The following is a 6255-nucleotide window of genomic DNA, read 5'->3' as shown; positions in this document are numbered from 1 at the left end:
GGGATTCAAAGGGATTCAAGGCTAACTTCTGCGCTTGGCTTGAGGACTCAGCTCGGAAGCTGCACGGGTGTTTTAAAAGGTCTCCGCCGGCATGGGGGGCTTCCTACCACCTCCCGAACCCCCAACTCGGGTTTGGGGGGGTGCTAAGAAGCCCCCCATGCCGGCGGAGACCTTTTAAAACACCCGTGCAGCTTCCGAGCTGAGTCCTCAATCTTCGGCTCCTCGCTAGCGCTGTGGGAGTAAAAACACCGTCTGCACATGCGCAGACGGTGTTTTTACTTCCGCATCGCTACTTCGCGAAAACCCGCTCGTTGCGGGGGCTCCTGGAACGGAACCCTCGCAACGAGCGGGGGATCACTGTATATCAATGAAAGAATAGAAGAAGAGATATAGGAATAGAGGAAAGGTATAGGAGATATAGGAGAGCAATGGGACAAGGGACGGAAGGCACTCTAGTGCACTTGCACTCGCTCCTTACTGACCTCTTAGGAATCTGGATATGTCAACTGTAGATAATCTAAGGGTAAAGTGTTGGGGGTTTGGGGATGACACTATGGAGTCCGGTAATGAGTCCCACGCTTCGACAACTCGGTTACTGAAGTCATATTTTTTACAGTCAAGTTTGGAGCGGTTAATATTAAGTTTAAATCTGTTGTGTGCTCTTGTGTTGTTGTGGTTGAAGCTGAAGTAGTCGCCGACAGGCAGGACATTGCAGCATATGATCTTGTGGGCAATACTTAGATCTTGTTTAAGACGTCTTAGTTCTAAACTTTCTAGGCCCAGGATTGAAAGTCTAGTCTCATAGGGTATTCTATTTTGAGTGGAGGAGTGAAGGGGTCTTCTTGTGAAGTATCTTTGGACATTTTCAAGGGTGTTAATGTCTGAGATGCGATATGGGTTCCAAACAGATGAGCTGTATTCGAGGATGGGTCTGGCAAAAGTTTTGTAAGCTCTGGTAAGTAGTGTGAGATTGCCAGAGCAGAAGCTTACTTAGCATGGAGAACACTTGCCTATAAATTCACCAAGATTTGGACACAACTGAATGGCTAAAACTAGCTATAATCTAACAAATGTGTTTTATTATAGCTTCTATTTCTATTTGATCATAATAGTTCATTCTACAATAGAAATGAAAGAGAAAAAAAAATGGAAGAAAGGAACCCTGCTCATAGAAAACAAGATGCAAAACACTTAAATGATTTTCAGTTTTTGTTTTAGAGGAAAGATTTATGCAGTTAGTTGAGAGGAATACAAAGACAATTCAAACTTCTGTGTTTGTACTCAGCCTTCATGATATCACTGGTTTATCTTGATGGAAATATCTATGTAACAGGTTTTAGGGAGAACAGATTAGAAAGATATTCACCCTGTTCTTTCACCCTGCATGAGTAAAATAATTGTGTCAAGATAAATAATACTGTTCTGTTAGTGTTAGACAGAAAAATGTGCATTTTCCCTAGTAACACAAATAAGGGTGTTTTTTTGTGTGTGTGTTTGAAAAAGTTCCATCATACATTAGTTGGGTCTCAACAAGAAAAAGCATTTCTTGGAATGTGATATTTGTACTGTATATAGAGATGGCAAACCTTTTTTTGCTTGGGTGCCAAAAGGGTGCATACACGCGAGATAGCGTGTGCATGTGTGGCCCCACCCATAATGCAATGCCATCCTATGTACATGTGTGCTGCCCCCCACACACACACGCACAATCCCCCCATGCTTATCATCAGATGGAACTTCATGCAGTCACCGTGGCACTCAAACACTTCAGATCCCAATTGGCGGGGCAGTATGTTCTGGTCCTGACAGACAACGTAACCACCAAGGCCCATATCAACAAGCAAGGGAGGACTATTTCCAAACATCTAATGGCAGAGGCAAGGAGCCTGGACTTCTGGTCAGAGAAGCATCTACAGAGCATATCTCCGGGGTGAGCAATGTTACGGCAGATTGGCTCGACCATCATAACATTGACCAAGGGGAATGGAGTCTTCAACCAACCCTATTCCAACAACTAGTAGATCAGTTTGGACTGCTGGTCATAGACCTCTTTGCCATCCTGGAGAATGTTCAAGTTCCCAGGTTGATGTCCAGGTTCTAGTCTCGGGGCAAAAGGGGTGGGTGCCATTCACTATCCCTTGCCTCTGAGGCTATTATATGTCTCTTCCTGATCCTAGTATTGCCCAAAGTGATCTGGAAAATGAGCGGAAAACGAGAGGAGGTGATCCCTCTTGCTACCCAATAGCCCAAGAGAGTGTGGTTCACAGACCTGATATCCCAGTCCTGACACACAGAGAGTGGTCACTCTCCCAGGGATCAGTGCAGAATCCTGATCCAGACTGGCTACAACTGACTGCCTGGTGTTGAGAGGCTCACACTAAAACACCACCAGGTCCCTGAGGATATTGGTCAGATCATCCTAGCTCCTCATCCATGGAGCAAAAATCCACCTGGGTGGGTCCTCTGCAGCTGGTGCTCCCAGGTTGACTTATTCATTGCAAATATACTCCAATTCCTGCACCAGGGCCTTTCAAATGGGTTGTCTTCTAACACGCTTCGGCATCAGGTGGCCACCCTCTCCACGGTACTGTCCTGTGGGTCATTAGAATCACTAGCAGCGTATGACCTACTCCAAAGGTTTTTCAGAGGAGTCACAAACCTCTGCCCCCCAGCAGTCCACAGGTACCCTACTTGGGATTCAGCCTTGGTTCTGGATTCAGTTATGAGGGAGCCCTTAGAACCTTTACACTCCTCCTCAACCAGGCACCTGACTATTAAGATGGCCTGCCTAGTTGCCTTAACTTCTGCCCGCAGAATCTTAGAGTTAGCAGCTTTGTCCATCAGAAGGGATCTCTGCACCTTTCACCTTGACAGAGTAGTCTTGCAGCTGGACCCTACATTCAGTCCGAAGGTAAACTCTCATTTCCATAGAACACAGGAAACAGTCTTGCCAAGTTTTTATGAAATGCCCTCAACTGATCAAGAAAGACTGTGGCATACACTAGATGTTAGGAGAGTCTTAGATAACTATGTCAATAGAACGGCTTCCTTCCGTAGAACTGAGGCGCTGTTCATTTCATTTCAGCTGGCCTCATTGGGGCATAAGGTCTCCTCCTCGATGGTGGGGTGTTCGATCCAAGAGGTCATCATGATGGCCTCGCAGCAATCTGGTCTCCCTAGACCAGTGAAAGTAATAACACATTAAACACACAGCACAGCTACCACAGCAGCATGGTCTATGAGAGCACCCATCAATGAGATCTGCAGGACGGCCTCATGGACTTTGCTGACTCCCTTCATCCATCACTACAAAATGGACGTCTTCACCTCTGAAGAGGCAGCATTCAGGAGGAGAGTCTTGCAACAAATGGTGAAGGACAATGAGGATTCTAGTCAGATTTGAGAAGCCCTCCCTATATTTGATGACTACTTTGATATGTTCTATCTTTGGAGGCTAGCATCACTCAGCATGGAGAATGGTTGTTGGATCCTACTATTTGGACAGGGAGTCACTGCTCACAGTCACTCATGCCCTCATCACCTCAAGGTTTGATTACTGCAACGCTCTCTACATGGGACTACCTTTGAAAAGTGTTCGGAAACTTCAGATCGTGCAGAACGCAGCCGCGAGAGCCATCGTGGGGCTTCCAAGATTCGCCCATGTTTCCTCAACACTCCGTGTCTTGCATTGGCTGCCGATCAGTTTCCAGTCACAATTCAAAGTGTTGGTCATGACCTTTAAAGCCCTACATGGCATTGGACAAGACTACCTCCGGAACCGCCTGCTACTGCACGAATCCCAGCGACCGATAAGGTCCCACAAAGTTGGCCTTCTCCGGGTCCCGTCGACCAAACAATGTTGTTTGGCGGGTCCCAGGGGAAGAGCCTTCTCTGTGGCAGCCCTGGCCCTCTGGAACCAACTCCCCCCAGATATTAGAATTGCCCCCACCCTCCCTGTCTTTCGTAAACTACTCAAGACTCATTTATACCAGCAGGCATGGGGGAGTTGAGATATTCCTTCCCCCTAGGCCATTACAAGTTATGCATGGTATGTCTGTGTGTATGTTTGGTTTTATAATAAGGGTTTTTAGTTTTTTTATTATTGATTGTCACATGCTGTTTTTATCATTGTTGTTAGCCGCCCCGAGTCTATGGAGAGGGGCAGCATACAAATCCAATAAATTATTATTATTATTATTAATATGCCCTTTCTCATGGGGTGGAGCTGGCCTCCAAATCCCTCCCTTCTTGCTACTAGTCTGACTGAACAGGGAGAACCCTTTGAGAACCATTATAGGTGTATTGCTATGGGAACTGCAGGCATAATCTAATAATGCCCCTCATCTAAAGAGGGGAAACATGGGCAGAGGGGTGAAACTTAAAGTTCAGATTCAGTCTTCATTGGACATAGGGCAGTAATTTCCCATCCTTGGAGGCTAGTTTCACCCCATGAGAAAGGGCATATTAGTAGGAACCAACACCCAATCTAATCTTGCCTAGCTTGTTCTCTGGCAACATTGCATTGCTAACCAGAGTATACAAAACATTTGTTAGACCAATTCTAGAATACAGCTCACCTGTCTGGAACCCGCACTGCATATCAGACATTAATAGAATTGATAGAGTCCAGAAATATTTTACAAGAAGAGTCCTTCACTCCTCTGTTCGCTACAAAATACTTTATTGCATCAGACTTGGAATAATGGAATTAGACAATTTACAAATATGTCGCCTCTGATCTGATCTAAATGTAGTTCATAAAATCATATACCAAAATGTCCTTCCTGTTAATGATTACTTCAGCTTCAACCGCAGCAATATACCAGCACGTAATAGACTCAAATGTGACTGCAGAAAATAGGACTTCAGCAATAGTGATCAATTCCTGGAATGCAGTATCTGACTCTGTGGTTTCTTCCCCAAATCCCCAAAACTTTAACTTTAGACTCTCTACAGTCAACCTCTCTCCATTTCTAAGCAAGCTGTAAGGGGCGTGCATAAGCGCACCACTGTGCTTATCACTACTGTCCTCTTTTATCATTACTTTTTACTTACGTTTATGCAAACAACTGCTATCATATACAGTGGTACCTCATCTTACGAACGCCTCTTCTAACGAACTTTTCAAGGTACGAACCCGGTGTTTAAGATTTTTTTTGCCTCTTCTTCCGAACTATTTTCACCTTACGAACCCAAGCAGCTGCTGCTGGGATGAAGGGGTTTCTTTTTTTCCCCTTTTTTGAAGAAAGAAAAGGGAGGGACTGCTTGGAGTAGGAAACATTTTGCAGAGAACAACATGCTTTCAAAGGAACTGAAAGGGTGTCTTTTTAAGAAAGAAAAGGGAGGAGGGAGGGGCAGCTTGGGGGAGGAAAAATTTTGTAGAGAACAACGTGCTTGCAAAGGAACTGAAAGGGTGTCTTTTGAAGAAAGAAAAGGGAGGGGAGCCCCCTTGCCTTCCTTCCTTCCCACTTTAGCCTAGCCTTGCTTCTTCCACCCGCCCCCTTTAGCCTAGCCTTGCTTCTTCCACCCGCCCCCTTTAGCCTAGCCTTGCTTCTTCCATCCACCCCCTTTAGCCTAGCCTTGCTTCTTCCACCCGCCCCCTTTAGCTGCTCCTCCCTGCCCTCTGTTCGCCTCCCTTCTAAAGTTTGGGATTTTCCTGAAGGATTTGCACGCATTATTTGCTTTTACATTGATTCCTATGGGAAACATTGTTTCATCTTATGAATTTTTCACCTTACGAACCTCCTCCTGGAACCAATTAAGTTCGTATGATGAGGTACTACTGTACATGTTTGATGAATGAATGAATGAATGAATGAATGAATAAAATGATTTTCTTCCTGCGTTGGTGCAGATGAACGACACTCCAAAGTATTAATTTTGCCATATCTTCCAGAAACCTGAATATATCTGCTCTCATGACTTTCTGGGTCATTTCTATGTGCATACACATGCATAGCAATGTCACTTTCCTGGCAGTCTCCACAAACATCTTACAATATAGAATAATAGGGCTGAAAAGCTCTGTATGCAGGTGTGATTGTATATACATGTGCAAATTGTGAAAGTCATCCAACGTGTTCCAGACAATGTAACTCGTTTTGTTCCTTGGAGAGGATAAGTGGGGTTAATTTATGCCAACCATTCTTTCAGACTTCTTTTTTACACAAACCTACTGATTATCCTCTTTCTCAGAATAATTGTCACAAAGATTAAGTTCCTTTTAGTCCATCATTTCAAAGTAATAGCATCAGG

Source organism: Erythrolamprus reginae, chromosome 4 (genome assembly GCF_031021105.1).
Source record: "Erythrolamprus reginae isolate rEryReg1 chromosome 4, rEryReg1.hap1, whole genome shotgun sequence".
NCBI lineage: Eukaryota > Metazoa > Chordata > Lepidosauria > Squamata > Dipsadidae > Erythrolamprus > Erythrolamprus reginae.
The sequence above is the reverse complement of the archived record's forward strand: the minus strand, read 5'-3'. Positions refer to the sequence as shown.